A 22,634-nucleotide genomic window follows, 5' to 3' on the forward strand; every position below is an offset into this window, starting at 1 on the left:
TCCCTTTCACATCTTTCTTCAACAGCTTGCTAACACCATCACAAACTCTGGCAGAAATTGCAAGTAATATTGGACCATGCCTAGAAAAGATCTAAGCTTGCACATCTTTTGGCTTTGGGTCATTGACTGTAGCCTCTATCTTCTCTTTCACTGGTTGTAGCCCCTATTCTTTGCTTTTCAGACCAAGGTGCACAGCCTCAGATTGCACGAAAGCACACTAGCTCCTTTTGAACTTCACATTGTATTCATTGAACTTTTTTTTAACACTTCATCCAAAACTTGAAGATTTTCTTCCTTGGTTGTGATTACAATCAACATGTCGTCCAGATTGCACACACAGGGCTGAATTTTCCCTGTGTTGGGGAGGAAATTGATGGATGGGCGCATATGAGCGCGCTTCCGATTGGTGCCCTCAATCGGAGGCGCGGCACCATTTTACGTGGGTGGGCCTATTAAGGCTTTCCCAGCCTGATGTCTGCACAGAAGCACTATGCGCTCCCTGTGTGGGTGGGGTGGGGATTCCCAAAATCAAGAGTGCGCTCTTTCGCGTGTACGTACGAAAGAGTGCACTCATCTCCCTGAGGCCAAGTGCAGCCTCAGGGTGATCGTCTGTAAATGTAATGAAGACAAAAATAGAAAGATAAAATTTCCCTTACATGTCCCCTCATGTGACAATATCACATGAGTTGGGACATGTCCATAACTTTTACAAAATCTTTATTAAAAATTTTTAAAGCCTACATGAAACCTCATCCTGCCAGTGGATGGGGTTTCATGTTTTTTCTAGTTCCCACCAGGGCTCCTGGCCTGCCCAACAACCTTAAGGTTAGATGGGCAGGTCTTTTAATTACTTAATTGAACCCTTCACTTTACAGTGACAGCTCCTTACAATGATTGTGAAATGGTTTCAGTTCCTCTTCTATTGGCCATTGACAGGTCAGTGGGCGTGCAGCTGATTTGGCTGCGCTCCCGCCTTCCTGAAAATTTAAATCAGGTGTGGTGACATCGGGAGCTCCCCCAACGTCACCGCACATCATTTTACGTGTCGGCGAGCGGGCCCCCCCCACCCCTCACCAACTGGTAAAATTCTGTCCACAATGTAGCACACCTTTGCAAACTCGTATCCATTGTAGCTTGGAAGATTTTTGGAGAAGGCTTCACATCACAGGGGAAACTTCATGTAGGGGCATAACACTGTGTGTGTGTTTATTATGTGATACTGTTGACTCTCTCGATCTACATTGAGCTGTGTAAGAATGTTAGATAAATTCAACTTTGTGCATATCATGGATCCCACTAACTCTGCATACAAATCATTGGAGGTTGGTTACAGATATTCTCATCATCCACTGCCTGATGGATTGTGACTTTGAAGTCCATGATTAATGGTTTTTTAATGGGCACTACTACAATTGGGGTTATCCAATTACAAGTCAGTTTTCATGAGCACGGCATTTCTCGCTAGCTTCTTTAGTTGGTTTTGTTTTGAGAGCATAGTTTCGTTTTGAAAGCATATGGAACCAGCCTAATCTTGCAATACACTGGTCTCACATCAGGCCTGATTCGGATGTTTGCTTCTATACCAAATATGTCTTCTTAACTGTCCTCAAAAATGTTGCTGTAACTAATTTATAGCTGTTCAGACTTCTTGATCATCTCAAGCTGAAATGCTTGCTTCCAGCTTAACTTCAGGTTACAAAGCCAATCCTTGCTCATTAACATTTGTTTGTTGACATATCTCACTGCAACAATGGGCAACTTGAGGGACTTATATTGGACATTGCAGTCCACATGCTTCTTGTGCCTCAGCAGAGAAGATTTCAATTGAACTGTGCTCTGAGTTTGAGATGCGTCACTGAATTTGCTGTCATTTCTGTATTCACAGAATCATAGAATCACACAGTGCAGAAGAGGCCCTTCGGCCCATAGAGTCTGCACTGACATTGCTTCATATGGAACAAATTCTAGCTTTATTGATGTGCATGTTGATATACTGTTGATTTACCAACACGTTTGAACAGAAGTTTCCGTCATTTAAGTGATTGCTAGTGACATAGATTGAGTCCAGCCTCAGATTCCTTTTGCTTAAGCATTCTGGATTTACTTCAACATTGTAAACTCCATCCTTGTGACATCGCTGTTTTCAATTACTGCTGGGATGAGTTCTCTTTCCTGCTTTGGCCTTCACTTGACAAGCAGTTGCATTATAGCCTATCTGTTATGTATTACACGGAGTAAGACTAAGACATTCTCAGCTGCAGTCATCTAATATTGAACTAACTATATTTACACTCCCTAACAGAGAGGGAACAGAGAAGGCAATATGACAAAATTAGCAGATTTTGCAATGTACGACACTGCCCCCCCCCATTTAAAAAAAAATTGTACATAAAAATGTAAAGTGATATCCTGTACATAATTTCCCAGAATATAATATGTCTAAATCAACATCAACGAAAACTGAACATTTAACAGGTTGGGTTGCACATTTATTATTACTGCAATCACAACTTTTACATATATGATCAAAATAATCAAGAGAAGTTACATGTAAATAAAAATATTTTCCTTAACATTGGTGTGTGTTTGACAAAAATATTATTTTTGACAAGAAGTAATGAAAAGAAAACTTTTTCCTTCTTCCTTCCGACGTACTTTCAATTAACCTATCTGACTTCTTTCTCTTTCTGCCAGGGTATCTCCTTCCATTTCCATTAACTTGACTTTGCTCTCTCAACATCTCTGACTGTGCCTAACCTGAAGTTTGACTTTGACTATTAACTTCACTTAATGGTTGAGACTGTGACATTGATTGATTTGTCTTCATCAAAGACCCTGACTCATTTTGTCCTACCAGTGGATCGTGTAATACTGACAAACTTTCAGTTTCTTTCTGACTTTCACTTTGGGCTTTGGAAGAATTTAGATTATAGGAGGTTTCTCATGCTCTCCCATTGTCAGGTTTCCTCTTTCAAGAAAATGAACCACATGATATTGGGGGAAACTCTTCTCAACTCCAATCACATCCGTATCACCTCAGTGGTTTCTCCCCATAACCTTCTAATACTGAAAAGGCTTTGGGCCCTGACAATATTCTGGCAATAGTACTGAAGACTTGTACTCCAGAACTTGCTGCACCCCTAGCCAAACTATTCCAGTACAGCTACAATACTGGCATCTACCCAGCAATGTGGAAAATTTTCCATGAATGCCCTGTACACAAAAGCAGGATGAGTTCAACCCAGCAATTACTGCCACATCAGTCTACTCTTGATCATCAGTAAAATGATGGAAGGGGTGCTATCAAGCAGCACTTGCTTAGCAGTAATCTGCTCACTGATACTCAGTTTGGGTTTCCACCAGGGCCACTCAGTTCCTAACCTCATTGCAGCCTTGGTTCAAACATGGACATAAGAACTGAACTCCAGAGGTGAGGTGAGAGTGACTGCCCCTGACATCAAGGCTACATTTGACTGAGTGTGGCATCAAGGAGCCCTAGCAATATTGGAGTCAATGGAAATTAGGGGGAAAACTCTCCGCTGGGTGGAGTCATACCTAGCACAAAGGAACATGGTTGTAGTTGTTGGAGGTCAATCACCTCAGTTCCAGGACTTCACTGCAGGAGTTCCTCAGGGTAGTATTGTAGGCCCAATCATCTTCAGTTGCTTCATCAATGACCTTCCTTCCATCATAAGGCCACAATGTTCAGCACCATTCGTGACTCCTGAGATACTGAAGCAGTCCTTGTCCAAATGCAGCAAGACCTGGACAATATTCAGGCTTGGGCTGACAAGTGGCAAGTAACATTCACACCACACAAGTGTCAGGTAATGACCATCTCCAACAAGAGAAAATCTAACCATTGCTCCTTGACATTCAATGGCATTACCATCACTGAATGCCCCACTATCAGCATCCTGGGGGTTGCCATTGACCAGAAGCTGAATTGGACCAGCTTTATAAACATTGTGGCTACAAGAGCAGGTCAGAGGCTATGAATCCTGCAGTGAGTAAATCACCTCCTGACTCCCCAAAGCCTGTCCACCATCTACAAGGCACAAGCCAGGAGTGTGATGGAATATCCTGCACTTGCCTGGATGAGTGCAGCTCCTACAATACTCAAGAAGCTTGAAACCATCCAGGACAAAGCAACCCACTTGATTGGCACCACATCCACAAACATTCACTCCCTCCACCACCGATGCACAGTAGCAGAAGTGTGTACCGTCCACAAGATGCACTGCAGGAACTCACCAAGGCTCCTTAGACAGCACCTTCCAAACCCACGACCACTATCATCTAGAAGAACAAGGGAAGCAGGCGTATTGGAACACCGCCAACTACAAGATCTCCTCCAAGTAACTCACCATCCTGATTTGAAAATATATTGCTGTTCTTTCACTGTCGCTGGGTCAAATTCCTGGAAATCCATCCCTAACAGCACCGTGGGTGTACCTACACCACATGGACTGCAGTGGTTCAAGAAGACAGCTCACCACCACCTTCTCAAGGGCAATTAGGGATGGGCAATAAAAGCTGGCCCAACCAGCAACGCTCGCATCCCGTGAATTTAGAAAAAAAAACTAACTCATAAGGTGAGCAATGTATTGTAGGCTGTGGGTTTAATCCGCAAAAGAACAGAAAATTGTCTAGCCCATGTCGAAGAGAAACATGAAAAATACAGCTAGCTTGTCACCAAGCAGTACTTCTACAAAAACCTCTTCCCAATCTATACAATTCTTTCTGCAGTGCCATTCGATGCTGGGTCATATGGTGGTAAGAGACTGTTTGATTGCATTCTTACTCAGAAATATTTCAAACTCCTCAGATGGAAACTGTGGATAATTATCTGACACCAACACCCCTGGCAACCTATAAATTTCAAACCAACTTTTCAAACCATCAATAGTTTTGGTACTTGCAGTATTGGGTATAGACTTAACAGTTAACCATTTGCTATCACTATCAATCAAAAACAAGGTACTCTTTCCCTTTTACTCAAAGAAATCAACATGTATTTGTTCCCACGGTATTTTTTGTGTTTGACCATGGCATGTAAGGAATTTTGTTGCATCATATCTCATTCTGAGACACACTTCACAACTATTCCCCAACTCTTCAATGTCTCTACCTATCAATATCTTCCAGGGCTGTTTTTCCCTCTCTAACCCTTAGTGGAATAATTACTTTTAAACACCAGAGGAGACAGCCTTGATCTATGCTCAGTCCATTTCTACATGTGAAATACTCCTGCAATTTCTCATCATCACACTCTTTAGGCCAGTCATTCATGACATAATTGAGCACTTTACTGAGCATCACATCCTTGTGGGTTTCTTTACTAATTTCTCTAACAGATCCGAACATGTCATTTGTGTATGTGAAGCAATTCACAGGTAACTCAGTGGTTAAAAATGAATCAGTCTTTGCAGGAAATCTTGAAAGAATGCCTTTGCTTGATCTGCTAATTTATGATATTCAATATTGTACTAATGGCTAATTTTATCACTCGGTCCTCCTTGTTCAAAGACCACTTTGTGCCCTCCTAGCATTTCTTCAATATCAGACGTATTCTTACTGATCCCTACTGTAATTAACTTGGCCTAGTTTAATTGTATATTTTACACTAATTCCTTACCCTCAAGGATACTTTGTCCCTTCCTAGCACTACCAATGACAAGTAATAACATGCATCATTATATTCCACTCTAACACTAACAATGGAATTTTGGGCTAACTAGCCTGTTTCACCCTGGTTTTACATAAAGAAAATGTGACTTAAGGATTTCTTATACTTTCCTTCCAAGATAACAGATATTGCTACAGCTGTATTAATGATGAAAGTAAGTTATATATCTCCAACTTTCGTTCTTACTACGGATGCTAGAGTTTTAGCTTCAGCCCTATTACTCTCATCTCCTATGTGCTGATTTTCTTGCTTTGTCACTAAGTACAATTCTTCATCTTCCTGCTTGATAACACAAACTTCTGTTTCCATATCTGTCATGTGTGCATTTGAGAACTTCCAGACTCTTGAACTAGCTTTAGATTTACCATGACTTTGATATGGTTCATGGCTTTGACCTGGATCATTACTGTTTCCTTTACTCCTGTATGCCATCTAAATGTGACCGTCATTCTCACAGGCATAATAATACTTTGGCTGGAAATGGGGCATTTAAATAGTTGGCGGCCACCATGGCAATGATAGCATCTAAATTTGTGACTCCGAGACTGTGAACTTGTCTGCTGTGGCCTGAAATCTAGTGGACCTCCCCTACTGTTTCAGGGAAAGAACTCTCCTGCACTTTGCAACTATCTCTTTCTAGCATTTTCATGGCTGGGGTCTTATCATAGGTCTCTTTCCACATCATCTTATTGCTTTTGCTTAAAAGCTTTGCCTGGGTTGTGTTGTTCTTTAGGCCTCCTATGAATGTGTCTCTAAGGTCAATTTCTAAGTTTGTGCCAAACCCATAGTGTCGAGGGAGTTTCTTTAATTCGAGAATGTAATCTGCAACAGTCTCACTTGGCAACTGCTTCCTTTCATGGAATGCAACTCTCAGTGTAATCTCGTTCTTAGTAATGCTATAAGATTCCAGAATCTCATTAATTTCAGAATAGTCCACAGTACTGGGGTCTTGTGTGCAGCACTTCCAATGTTCAAATAACCAATTTTATGGGCAACACTTGCTGATTATTTTTTTCTCCAGAATTAGCTATTGTTTTTCTTGTTCTTAATCTGACTGGGGATCTGAGCAAAGAAGGAAAATGGCATCAGGACAGGTTGCAACAAAAATTGCTTGAGTGATTTTAATGCTAACTCAAGGCTGCCAACTTGGGAATAAAATTGATGGATTTGTTTGCTTAGCGTTTTGCCAGTTATTAGTTCCTGATTGATACTTTTTGTAACTCTTTAATTCAGTCATATATAGTAATTTGGACATTTGATAATTTTACAGATAATAGTTATTTTAGGAGATCACTCAGTTTTGACCTGTGCAATGCTGGGCTTGTGATGTGCTGAAGACTGGAACTTGTGTAGTGTGACTCCTCTAAAAGGTTTGATACAACAGATACATACTAGATTTTTAGGTAAGATTTTTAATAATCCAGATGGGTGCTAGTATGCTGCATTAGCACTAACCAGCTAGGTTGGATGCCTTGGCCAATCCATCTCCTTTTTGAGCCATTCATGTCAAAATATATTTATATTTGCAAACTCAAAATCCTTGAAAGTATGTCATGGGAAGATTAACATGAGCTTGTTGAATTCAGATTGAAATTCCTAGGGCAGTATTTTAATGTGCTCTTTATGACACCGAATCACCAAGGCTGGCATTTTCTGAGCAATTAATTATTAAGTAAGTTATTTAGGTTCTGTCCAGACCAGGTCCTGGATGCTCCTAAAAGAAAGGAGTTGGGCCTGCTAGATTAGCATCACGGTCATGATTGGTTGAATCACAACATCTTGGCATGATAGTGGTGTCCAATACAATGTTGCAGCAGAAGTAAGGTCTACCAAGGTTTCGAGGTCAGAATCAGGCCACTGTTGCTGCTACAGTTTACATTTATTTAGCCTGGCTAGAACATTCCAAGATGCTTCACAGGATGTTATCAAACATAATTTGACACCAAGCTGTTAGAACAAAAAACAAAAAACTTGGTCAAGGAGGTAAAATTTAAGGAGTGGCATCAAGGAGGAGAGAGGCAGGATGGTTTAGGGAGGAAATTCCAGCGTTTAGGGCCATGATTGCTGAAGACATTGCCATCAATGGTGGAGCGATAAAAATCAGGATGCGCAAGATGCCAGAATTGGGGGAGTGCAGAAATGTCAAAGGCTTCTAGCCCTGAAGGAGACTATTGAGATAACAAGGAGAGTGGTATGAAGGATTTGAAAACTAGGATCAGAATTTTAAAATTGAGGTGTTGTTGGATCGGGAGCCAATTTGGTCAGGGGGACACTGCGATGGGTTAACAGAAGTGGGTGTGAGTTAGGACAGCAAAGCTTAGGATGCACTCAAGTTTATGAAGGGCAGAAGGTGGAAGGCTGACCAGGTGAGTATTGGAATAGTTGAGTGTGAAGGTAGCCAAGATATAGTTGAGTGTTTCATCAGAGGCTGTGATGAGGCAGCAGTGGATGTGGGCATTATTACGTGTGCAGGAGTATTCAGTCATAGCCATGGCCTGCAACATCCAGAAGGTTGTAACCAGCAATAATTATATGGCACTTTATTGAAGGAGGCTGATTTTATAGTCACGATATTTTTTAGCTGGCCCTGCTGGCTTTCTGTGCCCTTTTATTCCAGCAGCACATCTTGTTTCCCCTCCACTCTAAAGGGTGCCCAAGAGTGCCAATATTTTGGGCACACACTTGTTTTATTCAAATTACCTGACCCTACCTTGACCTCAGAAAATTTGATGTTGAGGTTCTCCTCCCGACATTGTTTTACCACTGCCATTGTTGCAGAGCTGGAGCAGATTTGCGTATGTTCAGGATCACTATGTTTGCTCTTTTGTATGGAAGCAGAGAGCCAGAGATTATGTATCAAATTTCCAATCCTGTGGTCTCACCATGAGCCTCAGCAAAATGGAGAGTGGATCAAATAATCAGTACTACTGTATTAAAACCTTGTCTTCCAGCATATCTTGCTATCTGCTGGGAGTGTGGTATCAATGCATTTACGCTTGTACTATTGCTTAGATCTGGTATCTTTGAGCTGTGTGCAGGACAGCGCTTTATGACAAATGGGACAATATTTTGACAAGATTATGTCTTGACTCTAATAACATTTTGGGGGAAATATCCCCCATGAGAAAATGGTAAATTCATAAACACCTTCATTATAAATGATTTTACCATTTTGTCACATGTAATATAGTGAAAATCCCCATCCCCTACCCTCCCGATTCATGGTCTGATCTTTAGACTGCACAACAACAGCAACCAGCTGCATTTATATAGCACCTTTATGATCTAAAATATCCCAAGATGTTTCATAGGAGCATTCACACACAACACTTGACTATATGTCTATAATATGATTGCTTTTTAGAGAAGAATGGAGTTGGAATTTTAAAAAAAAATAAACATTTGATTGGTTATTCTAGAGTATTGTATCCAACCCTGGACAAAATTGTGAAAGGTTTTAATAGAATAAATAAGGGGGAACTATTTCCACTGGCATGAGGGTTGGTAAAGAGGGCACAAATTTGAAATAATAGGCAAATGAATCAGAGGGAACATTAAGAGAATGTTTTAATGCAGCAGATTGTTGTGATCTGAGATACAGTGCCTGAAAAAGTGGTGGAAGCTTTCAAAATGACATATACTTGCAAAGGGGGTGAAGGAGGTCTTGTGATGCAGTGGTAGCATCCCTACCTCTGGGTTCGAGTCCCACTTCAGGACTTGATGGCCTAAAACAGGTGTGTTTATAGTGTTGTCAAATAAGTTGGTTATCAGCCTGCAAACCCTTCCAGTAAGAGCTGAAGAGATTCCTTGTTAGCCAAAGTGCAGAAGACAACAGCAAACCACTGCAGTACTTTGCCAAACAATGGAAGTCCATGGTCACCAATGCCCTCTTAGTACAAGAAAGAGGACTTAAAAGGGGAAAGTTTTGTAGGGCCACTGAGAAAGAAGGAGTATGACTAATTGGATAGTTTATTTTCAAAGAGCTGGCACAGGCACAAAAGGGCTGATTTGTCTTTTCCTGATCTGCAAGGTTCTATATCTGTGAATATAGATTTAAGCCATTTTTAAGGAAACATTCTATTTCTATCATATCTGGGTTCAGAACAGGGCACTTCACTGCAGTCAATGAATAGAACAAGAAAGAAAGTGGGTATTTTGTGAGGTACAGCTCCCAGGTTGGAACATTGCCAGATGTGCAGCAGATGCTGACAATCAGTCCTTTACTGTTATAACCCTATCTTCAACACTTGTTGCCCTTGTAGAAGACTCCATGCTGGGAGCAGGGCTTTGCAAATTGATCCATGCAAGATGAGGCAGGGAAGAAATGCTAAAAGTTTATTGCTGCTTAACTGCATTCAGTGAAGCTTTATTCCTTGGCTTTTCTTTAAAAAAAAAAGGTGCCAAAGTAAATATCCCTGTCATGCTTTTAGGAAACAGGCAACAGCAGTTCTTTGATCAGTGAAAATTAATGGATTTTTATCCTAACCTCTCCTGGCCAAATAGTCATGTCAAACGAGCTTGCAGAACTATAATGTGAAATTTCAACATGTAATGACAATCTATAGAATCTGAAAAAAAGCATCAATGAAGTTACAAAGTTATGACAGAAGATCAGTTGTGAAAATTACAATGTACTGGAGAAAATGTCCAGAGAAGCAGAATGTCAAAGAATTGCTTTTTGAAAAGTAATTTAAAAAATTGAGAGGGAGGTAATATTCATATATGATTTCAAATCAGTACATATAAAACTCCAGGCCTGTTGGACTCCTAGCTCCTCTAACACAAAATCTTTATGTACATCTATGTACACTGTGAGGCCTTGTTCATACTAGTCATGAATTACTCCATTAGCAGCCAGTGTGGGGCATTTTCAAATGGGAAAGGTTACAGATCCCAAGGAAATTGTCGAAACTCTGCAGGTAAGGCTGCAAAAGAGACCATGTGCTCTAAGAGTTGATTGGAATAATACAAAAGGAGGTCAAACCTTACCTAGGTGGTACTACATGTGAAGGTCCACAAATGCACATCAAAGCCTTTTTGATTACTTGGTGATTTTGCAAACATATTTTAACTGTCACAGCTCTGAGTTTGTCACAATGTAATTAGTTTCACTTGAAAGATAAAGGCTTCTGAGATGTTTTATAGTTTTTATGCATGTAGGAGCTTACTTCAGTAATGAAGGATCATTTGATTTACTGGCTGTGGCAAAGGAACTAACTTGCTTTTGATCTACAACAAAAAAACAACTGAAGTCAGAAAACCCAGCATTGTAAACACCATTTGAAAAGAAAGTGAGATAATTAATCACTTACAGCTATGCAGGATAAGTCAAATGCAATAAGTATAAAATAGTTCCAATAATATCTATTCTTGTTATCCAATGAATTTAAAATGTAGGTACAAGAATTGATTTCATGCAATCCTGTATGCATTCCACAAGGGGGAGATAGATGTTTGCTCTTCCCTTGCTCATCCATGCTTTGCTTTATGGGTCTGTGCGAATACAAGAGCAACAATGCTGTATCCAACTCAGATTTAATCCTCAACTCTGAGGATCTTTCCAATTCTTACACCAGCTTGCATTTTCCCATGAATGTTCATGCTGTTATGGTTGAATGCCACCCAGGGTTAAAGTTAGGCCATTCAGGAGTGATGTCAGGAAACATTTCTTCACATATAGGGTAGTGGAAATCTGGAACTGTTTCCCACACAAAAGCTTTTGAGACTTAGGGGGCCCATTGATAATTTCAAAACTGGGATTGATACAGTTTTATTAGGAAAAGGTATCAAGGCATATGGTACCAAGGAAGGCAAATGGAGTTAAGACATAGATTAGCCATGATCTAATTGAATGGGGAACATGCTTGAGAGGCTGAATGGTCTGTTCTCTGCCCTCATTTCGTCTTTTACTTTTCAGTCCTAATCTTGTTTTTCTCTTGTTTTTTGCACCTGAAGAGCAACTCTTCATTATTCTGCCATTCACATCTCCTCCAAACACATATTTTGTTTCTTTACCTGTCCCAATACCACCCCTTTGGCTCTCCAACTCTTACGTCATTTAGCGTCTTCTGCCTGATCAGAAACCTTCCCCTTTGTCATTTTTCCATCCTCCCCACTTGACCTACTTAACTTTTCCCAGTTCTGTTGAAAGATCATCAACCTGAACAATTAATTCTATTTGTCTATCCACAGATGTTACCAGACTTGCTGAGTATTTCCAGATTTTTTTGTTTTTATTTTAGAATTCCAGCATCCACAGCATTTTGATTTTGTTTTATTACAGAAATCAAGTTGGACAGACAGGAGTTCTATTAAAAATAAAAAGGAGGTTTCAGAAATAAAGTTAGGTAAAGAGGAAGAGGATATGAAAATTGAGATGAAGGGTAAAAAACAATGAAAGACAAATATTTGCTTTGAATAAAGCAAAGCTATTTCCGCCATCTCTTAATTTTTTCTCATGCTCTTGGATTTTAGTGTTCAGTTGCTCTCTCTTTCACCCCTACAAAGTCTCTGGGAGTTAATGCATTGTAAATGCAGGTATCCTGTCCTTTGTTTCTGATGTGGCAGTGTCTCCTTTGGCTTAGATAATAATTTTTCTTTGTCACTCATTTCAATGTGTAGCTTGTGAGAACATGTAGCCAGCTCATTGAGCTCATTGACACATAGAACATAACAAGTGTTATTTGTACAGTTTTTGACTGCTGAAAGGTCTGAGATTACAGTTCAGGATACTATTTCGGGTCAACTTTACCAGCATAGAGTAATGTGGCTTTGTGCAATTTTGTCAGTGTTTTCTATTACTTTTTCTCTTCTCCTGCTTTACAACATGGTTTATATGTTCTTTCAAAGAGACTTTGTGAAACCTGTCCATCAACAGATGGAAGAAGGTTTGGGCTGAAATCAAATACACACTTGGGGATTAAGTGACACTGTGACTTAAAATGCTGCTCCAAGACATGACTTCAAATCGAGTTTAGACTGAACACATATAGCCACCCCCCTGCAATGATGCATTTAAACTGCACATTTAGCATCAGTGAATAGTAATTTCCACTTGACACTGATGCTAATTAAATAGAAAAAGGTCTGTAAATGGAAGTGCTCTTTGTGGTTTCTTCCCAGGACCAATGTATGGCAGCTCCTGAGCACTAATAAGGTTGACAGCTAGCTTCCTCTGCTAGATCCAACCTCATCAAGGAGAAAGACGATGATGGCGACATACATGATGAGGACTTGACCTGGAAAAGGTTGGCCAGGTGTGATATCAGTGAATGCGAGGTTGGTTGTGCTCCAGTCTCCCCATTTCATTGTGGGAATAGGAAAACTGGCTATGTTTATTTGTGCTATACCTGAGCTGAGAGTTAGTTGATGAACATATTGATATTTGAGTAGAAAAGAAGGGCAGCAGTACAACATTCCTGGTAGTAGTTGGTGACCACAGTACTTGCAGATCTGGGGAACAAGTTAGAAGACAAATGAAGAAATACATGCATTATATAGCGCCTTTTATGATCTCAGGAATCACACAACACTTTAAGGTCAATGGTGTAAAATCAAGAAGATGTCAGACCTTAAGAAAGCTGCCATGGCAGAGCTGCACCATAGTATAACATACCAGATAGATGGACAAAGCTGCATGTTGCAAAGTATTGCCTACTAACCTCCTACATGTTTGCTACTTGCCCACACAAATCCCTAAGATCATACTTCTAGCTCTTTCATTTCCCGCCATTTGAAGGGGCACGATACGAACACATTTTTCTGTCATGCGCTTTCATTTGTATGGATTGAAAATGAAAGTCTTGTGTAAAATGCATGATAGCAATCCGCAAATCAGGAAATGGAGCAGGTTGAGAGGCGGGAGAGGAATTGCTTTGGGGAAGGAATTTCTGTAGGGACTGGATGAGTTTACCCAACTTGCTTGCCTTGTGTGCCCAAATCAAGGTGGCAGGAATGATCTTGGCAATCAAAAAATATACCCCCATATTCCAGGTTAAAAACTGAGAATCCAGCTGACAGTATAAAGACTGTCTGAATAAAAACAGGAAGTGCTGGAAAAACTCAGCGAAACTGTGGAGAGAGAAACAGAGTTAATACTTTGAGTTCAATATGATTCCGAAGAAGAGTCACATTTTACTCGAAAAATTGGGCACACTCTATCCTTCTGAAGTCTAAGTTCGGTGGTGGGTGTGGGAATGGGAATAATTCCCATGAAGGGGGGGTGGGGGTGGCAGTGGGTGGGGGTGGAGGTAGGACAGCTGAACACGTGCGATCTTGTGCTGTTCAGCTCATTAATTATGTATCTATGCAAAACGCGGCGAATTTTGTGGCATGGGCTGGCAGGAAGTCGTGCCCTCAGCCGTTACCTCATAGGCTCAAATGGTTTGGGTACCAGTCTCCCGCTCTTTTGTCCCTAGATCTAGCCTCTGCTCCACCCTTCAACCCCACCACCAGTCTCCTGCTTCCATCCTTGGTGCAACTTTTGCTACTGGTACCTGATATGAACGCAATTATGAGAGGTCCTCAAGAAGGCGAAAGCAGCGTGACCTCAAAGTCATGGAAGAAGTGAAGCTCTCCATGTGCCAGCCACTTATATACAGCTGTAGAACTAAACGTTTCTAATTTCCCGCTGGCGGGGAAATTAATTCCAGTGAGGTGGCCTTTTAATGAGCATGCCTGACATGCTAATGCATGCAAAAGGACTTCCTGACATTGTTCGCCAGGAAGCTCAACCTGCCTTTAACCCATCTTCAAAGTTCCAAGATCAAAATTCTTACAGTTCATCCCAACATGGGGAAACTGATTTTGGTCTCACACCAAATTAAGTTTTCCGGCCCGCCACATTTACTGCTGCTGGTGGGACCATAAGAATACGGCCATTAACTTTGTTTCTCTCTTCACAGATGCTGCCAGACCTGCTGAGTTTTTCCAGCACTTTCTGTTTTTATTTCAGATCTCCAGCTTCTGCGGTATTTTGCTTTTATTTAAGACTGGGCTGGTGTTCATACTGACGATGCATAGGTAGAACTGAAGGTGAGAAAGTAAGTGTGGAATAGAAATGGCCGCAGCCATCTCAATAACTCATTGTGCAATAGGTCAAACTAGTTTTAAATAGAAGCAAGCAAACCCATGCGACCATTTTGAAAGCACCAAATCCAACAAAAATCAAGACTCTAAGATAAAAGCAAAACACTGCGGATGCTGGAAATCTGAAACAGAAACAAAAATTGCGGGAAAAACTCAGCAAGTCTGACAGCATCTGTGGAGAGAAAGACAGAGTTAATGTTTCGAGTCCATATGACTCTGCTTCAGAGCTAAAGAGAAATAGAAATGTGGTGCAATATAAACTGTTTAAGAAGGGGTGGCACAGGTGAAGCTGGATAGAAGGCCAGCGATAGGTGGACGCAGAGGAGAGATTGCAAATGATGTCACAAACAAAAGGTCGAAGGGGTATTGATGGTGGCGATACTGTCTAAAGGAGGCGCTAATGGTGACATTAAGAGTAGAAAGAAGGATGAGCAAATTAAAGATGGCCCTAGTAGGGGTGGGGTTGGGGGAGGGGATGGTGTGGGAAAAAAAGATCGAAATAGGCTAAAAGGTGGGGATAAAATGATGAGTGGAAATAAATTTAAAAAGTAGTAATAGAAATAGGTGGGGGAAACTATCTCCTCCATCCTCACCTCTTTTTGATCCCCTTTTTTTAATATTTGTTTTTAATTTATATATATATTTTTCCTCACCTATTTCTATTATTATTTTAAAAATTTATTTCCATTCATTGTTTTATCCTCACCTTTTGGCCAATTTCGATCTTTTTTGCCCACACTGACCCCTCCCCCCACCCCACTTCCCTAGGGTCATCTGTCCCTTGCTCACCCTGCTTTCTACTCTTAATGTCACCAATAGAACCTCCTTTAGCTAGTATCGCCACCATCAACACCCCTTTGACCTTTTTATGACATCTTCTGCAATCTCTCCTTTGCTTCCACCTACCACCAGCCTTCTATCCAGCTTCACCTGTCCCACCCCCTTTAACAGTATATATTTCACCACATTTCTACTTCTCTTTAGTTCTGAAGAAGAGTCAAAATGAAGACTCCTTGTGCATGTACAGAGGTAAAAGTCATTTAAAATATCAGGTTTCAGACAGAGCAGATTGTCATCAAGAACTTTACCCAACAGTCTCAAAAGAATAAATAAATGAAAGTACTGCGGTTGTTGAGTTCTTGTGATCCATCTTTTTTAAGTATGGGTTTTTGGGATATGGGCATTATCAGGAAGGCCAGCATCTATTGTCCATTCCTAATAGGCCTTGATAAGGTGATGGTGAGCTGTCTTCTTGAACCATGTGGTGAAGGCAGTCCCTTGGTGCTATTAGGAAGAGAGTTTCAGGATTTTTGTGCAGTGACTGCGAAGGAAAGACGATATATATATATATATACATATATATCTATGACTTGGATGAGAACTTGGGCTTAATGGTGGAATTACCTCCCTTCCCAGAGGGGAAAAAACCAGTAAAACTTGGGAAATAACTGGCACTGGTCTGAACTACAGTTCCATTTTAAGGTGCACCAGTCATTTCCCCCAAGTTTTATTGCTTTTTTCCTTCTGTCCTATATAGTGGAGATTGTGGATTTGGGAACCACCTGTGAACATAATAGCTGAAGAGATTGTCAAAGCACGAGAAAGCAGAAAGCATACATCACTGTGAGGAGCTTTTGTAGAATCTATCAAAATCCATGCTCATTTAAAATTAGCTCCAATACATTTTTTATCCATTCTTCCTGAAAGAAGACCCCTGCCAATGAATTAAAACATGAAGCTATGTATCCCTTCAAAGTTTGGAATAACCTATTAGATGTAAAATATGACATACTGAGGAATCTTCTACTGAACGGGACATTGGACTTTAAATTTCCCTGGTCAATGTGCATACAATTGGATACAAAATTGTATCTGACTCCCAACCATATGTATGAACGTATTTTACTTATAGTACAATGTCAAATCTAATGTACAGTGTTGGAGTAAAAAGCACATGATGAGTGAACCATTTTGCAGCCATTTTCAGGGGAAGATTTTATCCTTGTACCCAACCGTGTTTCTTGCTGTATTCAGTGAACTTGTATATGACAGTTGGAATTGTAATTAACAAGACCTGTACATGAAGTTTTCTCATGGCTCCCACATTAGATTCATCTGTGCACGTGCATGTTAACTACATGATATTGAACCAACTGAGTGCAAAAAGGAGAAGCCGTGCGACACAGTATTAGGCCTTTGGCTGTATAAAAATTGTGCTCAACAATAAAAGTTTTACCAGAATATTGACAGTCTGCCAGTAGCTCAGTTACATCAGAGGAAGTTGGTGAATAGCTAACTATTTTTCAACCTGAAGCGGGTAAGTTGATCAGAATGTCAACTGTTTGAAGAATAGTTCAGATAAGTCATTATCCACAATTTTAAGTAGAAAGGCTTTGGCTTAACTGGTTCAAAACTAGTTTAAATTTACAAATGTAGATTTTAACAGAAAATCACTAATTCAGACCAACCAAAGGGCTTCTCAAAGTCGTAGCAGGTTGACTCAGCTGATATCAGGCACACAAGGGAAAGCAGCAAATAAAAACGTCAATAGTGCAGACTAATTTCTTCCAGAAGGGAAACAGCTTTGTGACTGTGTTAGATTGCTATGGACCAATATTTTTGATGCAGATTAAAGTCAATTTAATATAGAAAATTGCTAACCTTTAGTGAGGCTGATTTGATTGCCTGTAAAGTGTCAAATATGGATTTACAGTGCAGGTTTATTCTGAGATTTCAAGGCTTATGCCCTGGAAAGGGATCAGTTTTTAAATCTGCTTGTCCCTGTGTGTGGATCAAAAATGTAATCAATGACAAAAGTGTAATTGTTTCAAGTTATACTCAAAGTGAATTAAATTGTTAATCTGCCTTATATAAAATCAATGTTTTTTGTTGGATATGTAATAATTGCTGTGAAGTTGTGGGGAGACAGCCCTCTGTGTGAGAATAACTTGTGAATCAACATCCTACTACTGTAAGAGCTTGTGATGGTTTAATTTTCATCATGTTGGGAGCTGTGTCTATGATGCAGACATGTACTGCAGGGAGTGTGGGAATTTATTGTCCTTTTGAGGTTTGTGTTTATGAAGAAATTTCTGCTGCTTTTGGAGGGAGTTGTTGCTTTTGGGAGGGCTTTGCTGACAATAGATGTTTGGTTATTGTTGGGCATACTTTTGCATTTGCTCTTGGATTGCACAGCCTGTGAGGGATTGATTCATTACTTGACCTTCATTTGGTTGAAATTAAATGTGAAGTGCATGGGAGTTAAGGGACATTTGTTTTTGTATAGAAATAAGTTAAAACAAAATAAATACTGAGTAAAACTGAAAGTTTTCTCTAGAATAGAGAAAGAGTATCAGAATGGGGGGAAGGCTTTGGTTGAAAATAAAACAGCATAGCAGTGTGAAAATGATTAGGACAAAATAGAGAGCAACATAAAATTAAGCATAGTTTCTATGTTTCACTATTTTAGTTCTTAAAGCACTGTTACAAAGCAGATGCAATGCTTTTCTTTCATTAAGTACTTTGGTGGGTGTTTGTGGAGAACAGTAAAATTCGTTTTCTAGATATTTTCAGTTCAGAACTCTATGTATATTGATAAACATATTTTTGGATAAATCATTGGGACTTTATTAAATATTGATGCTCTTCTGAATAAATCATTCCAACCTTTCTTAACAAAAGATAGTTTATGAAGTGTGATACTTGGCTAAAATATAATGCATAAAGATTTCAGATGATTGTATGACAACTTAAGAAGCTATTATAAAATCATTTGTATTGAATCTATGTAATAACTTTAATGTGCATAAACCTTTATATTGTAACTATGGTGTAATTACATTATCCTTTTTTACATTGTTCCATAACACAGTTAAATGACAGTGTGCAGTATGCACAATGTAATATTTTGATAAGGGACTCTTAAGAGTGGGCTGTGGCTTGTGGATGGCCGTGGGAACTGGCTCAGGAGCAGTCTCCTACTCTATGCTTGCACGTAAATGGGTTATATAAAGTGAGAGCAGAGACCAGTAATGGGGTGGAGAGTAATTTCAATGGGTTGAAGGTTAAGTTTCAACAAACACTCTCCTGGTTTAACTTCAGTGGTTATGCCACATTATAGAACTGAGCTATCTTCCATAGTTCCTCAATCGACATGACCAGTTGGAAAGATATGCACACCGCATTTGAGGAACAGAAATGCTTGCTTAATCATCTAATGACATCAGTTGGTATGTTTTGTTTCCTTTAGTGCAGATTCAAATAGGCATAATTAAGATTTTAGAATAGATAATAACACATTCAGAATGCATGTAAGTACTCAGATAAGGGAGGCAGATCTTTCACTTTGAAAGGATGAGTGTGGTCAATTGCATTTTCAGGTTGAAAACAGTTGCCTTTTAATCCTATTACTACTCATTTTCTTACTGTACACTGCAAAATCCATTTGTGAATGTGAAATTGTTTCCAAGGTGAAGACAGTACCATGTGTGCTGAAGACTTTAAAAGACAGTAAATTTATGTTGGGGTTAGTTTGGGTGATGGATATAAATAACTAGATTTATGCAGGCTGTGCAGTCAGTTACATATTATTCCCCACTTCTGGTATGATTTAACTATTTTCCCACTCCAACAGAGGTTGGTTGATGCTGCGACAAATTTTTATAGAATTATCTTGCTGCTCAGTGGTTAAACAGCAGTTCCCAAAAGCAGACTCTGTCTCTTGTGATCAAGAAACTCTAGCTTTTCTGTAATTTGCCAATGCAAAACTGCATATCCCAAGGATTAACAAGCTATTCTATTTACCCTGATCCAATTTCTGGACTAAATGTAGCCTTCTGCTCCTTGACCAATCTTACTCTGAAATGCCTGAACCACTAGCCAGCTTTTAAAGGCTACAGGGATTATTTTTTGATATAAAATTAGAAATACATATCCCTAAGATTCAACGTATAAATTGAATAATATTGTGGGTTATTGACAACTTTAGACCATGTATTTGATGCTGCTTAGCAACTGGCATTGATTTGTTGGGCCTTTTCCTCGATTTCTGATCACCCAGCTGCCCACTGGACAACTGTGTTATGCCTTTACTCTTGGACCTGATGAAATCAACATCTGCATGTTCTGAATGTGTAAAATTACTGCAGAAGCTCTCTTCCACTGATCCCCCATGTCTTAATTACATTGAAACTCATGAAATAAGATTGAAGGTTGTTGCTGCATCTCTGGAGAGGGGGCAACTTTAAAGGCAGAGAATTTGTGCAATCTGATTAACTAATACAGCCATTTGCAGATTCTTAGAGATCGAAGATTTGAATTATAATATATAATACAGATCAAGAGTTTTGGATGTAGGTTTCACTCTGCTGTGACAGCTAAACTTGCGTAGGATAGCATGGAAATGGGAGCAATATTATGCACTGATGCCCACCACTTCTATTTCATTGCCCCAACCTCAATTTGCCCTTCTGGGACCAATATTGATTGCTTCTTCCCTAATGATAACATACAAATTACAGGGGTCTGACAGAGTCTGTTAATGCTGCTCCCAAGGTGTATGATTGCAGTAAGCCAGATATAATGGCAGGAATGGCTTCAAATGAAGCAAGCTGGGGGAAAAAAATCCATATTTAATGGGGCAACTGTGTGCTCTCCAGTGGCATTTGTTGGTGCTGATGTTTATTCTTCAATGGTATTTGGTGGGGTAGAACTGGGCAATTGCCTCTCACTAACAGCAATTCTGAACCAGTGAAAATCCATGCTAAACAGACACTCTGCCAAAGCGTTTATTTGCTCTATCATTGAATTAACTATAGCTGAGTGGGTGAGTTAATTGCCACATAGTAATTTTAATATCCGCCAGTGGAAAGCTGCTGCATCTTTCTCTAAAAGCTCATCAATCAGGCATTAACAGGTCCTAACTGACAACAGCAGACTTTTTTTTTGAAAAATACAACGTAAAAATTTCCCTCTCCCCTTTTCTGTGATCAGTGAAACAGTAGGGAATAGTATAGAAAATGGAAAAATTGAATAGTTCCTGTTTTTTCCCAATTTACTGACAGTTTAAGTTTCTATCACCTGCTGCTGTTGCCACTACACAGGAGAAGACAACAAACTTCAGAATACCTATTGAAATAAAACAATAAATTTCTTGCCAGACAGTAAAAAAATTAACATGTTAACAATGTTATGAGCAATCTATGCTTCTCTAGGATTGGCTAGATAGGCCAAAATGGCCTTAGCAAAACTTGTACAATGCTGTGTCCCTTTAATGATGGCACTTATTTATTTTTAAGTGTTCAGGCTTCAAGCAGTCTTTCATTTTGAAGGCATATATTGTATCCAGCATATAAACTATAACTCTGTTGACTGTATGTGTTTCCAGCAAAATAAGAAATCTAAGGTAACCTGAGGTGCTAAACTAAGGAATGGTAAAATGGAAAGACAGAGCAAATGAACTTGCATTTATACACAGCCTCTTGAATTCTCAGGATGTCCCAAAGCACTGCATGATTAATGAAATAGTTTTCAGGTGCCATCACCATTGTTATTCAGGGAAGCACAGCAGTCAGTTTTTGTATAGCAAGGTTCCACCAACAGCATTGAGGAAAACAAGAATTAATTCTCTTTTGAAGGTATTGATTGGGGGATACAATTTCCTTGATCTTCCAGTAGTGCATTTAGGGCCTTGGTTTAACAATTCATTTGAAAGATAGTACCTCCAACAATGTTGATCTCCCTCAGCCATGTACTTAAGTGTCAGTCTATGTGCTCACAATTGTCTAGAGTGTGACTTGAACTCCCAATCTTCTGACTTACAAAGTTCTGAGCTAAGCACTAAAACGGTAGCTATTATATAAAGGCTAATTCAATATTTTTAGTGGGGAGTTCCACTCGCATATATGTAGGATATTGGCTACACACTGGCCTGTACTCCCTATGAGTGTGGCTTCTTGCTGAGTGCACAGAATTCATGGAAGTACTCCTATAGTGGCCTAGCAGCAGCACAAAGTCCAGGCAGAACAATGCAGAAATGTCAATAAACATTCTGCTTTAATTGTGATGAACCATGAATTTATTTTATTTTGAAGCTGTACATGCATTCTGCATTTTTTTAAATGAAAGAACAAAGATTTCACTTTGTGAAGTAAGGCTTAGTTTTTATCATTAACAAATTTAGCCTGGTCCCTAGCAACTAATTTGTGCATAGCAAGCTCTCACAAATAACAATGGCCAGATAAGCTGTCTTTTAAAGTAATGTTAGTTCAGATAAGCACGTAGGCCAAGACACTGAGGAGAACTCATCTGCTCTTGTTCAAAGTAAGGCCATGGAACTGTTTGCATTGACTCAAGAGGGTAAATGTTAGTTTTCCATCTCAGCTGAAAAGTGGCAGCTTCAATAATGTAGCATTCCCACAGCGCTGCACTGAAGTGCCACTATACAGCATGTGGTCAAGTGGGACCTCACACAGCTTTCTAATGCAGAGTGCAAACACTGAGCCAAGGCTGCAAAACAAAACAGCTGCTCCTGCCAGAAATTTAAGAAAAAAAGCAAATAGTGATTGAAAATTTCAACTTGCACTGAACATGCACAAATTGAATCCAGAATTCTAAACGCAGTAAGTTTCTGATCTTGTTTTAAAATATGGGCACACACAGCCCTCGGCTTTCTTGCTTCATTGCTGTAACGATCTCTCAGGGTGTCCTCCCAAGCGTCTCACCCCCAACTTAATTTCGTTGTCATTGATCTGTACAAGCGAAATGCCAATCCCGTGCACGTCTTCATGAATTCCAGTCCGCATATTGTGGCCGATCTACTGGAGGAGGCGCCGCTCTCTGTCAATGGCATATCCAACCT

The 22,634-nt window shown here is 39.8% G+C and overlaps 1 protein-coding gene across 1 annotated transcript in view; it reads left to right on the top strand.

The window, feature by feature from the left end:
• The window catches only part of rerg (RAS-like, estrogen-regulated, growth inhibitor), a 195,381-nt gene that overhangs the window by 79,373 nt on the left and 93,374 nt on the right, over window positions 1-22,634 (top strand). The gene's annotated exons all lie outside the window — the stretch shown is intronic.

Source organism: Carcharodon carcharias, chromosome 13 (assembly GCF_017639515.1).
Source record: "Carcharodon carcharias isolate sCarCar2 chromosome 13, sCarCar2.pri, whole genome shotgun sequence".
NCBI classification, from domain to species: Eukaryota; Metazoa; Chordata; class Chondrichthyes; order Lamniformes; family Lamnidae; genus Carcharodon; species Carcharodon carcharias.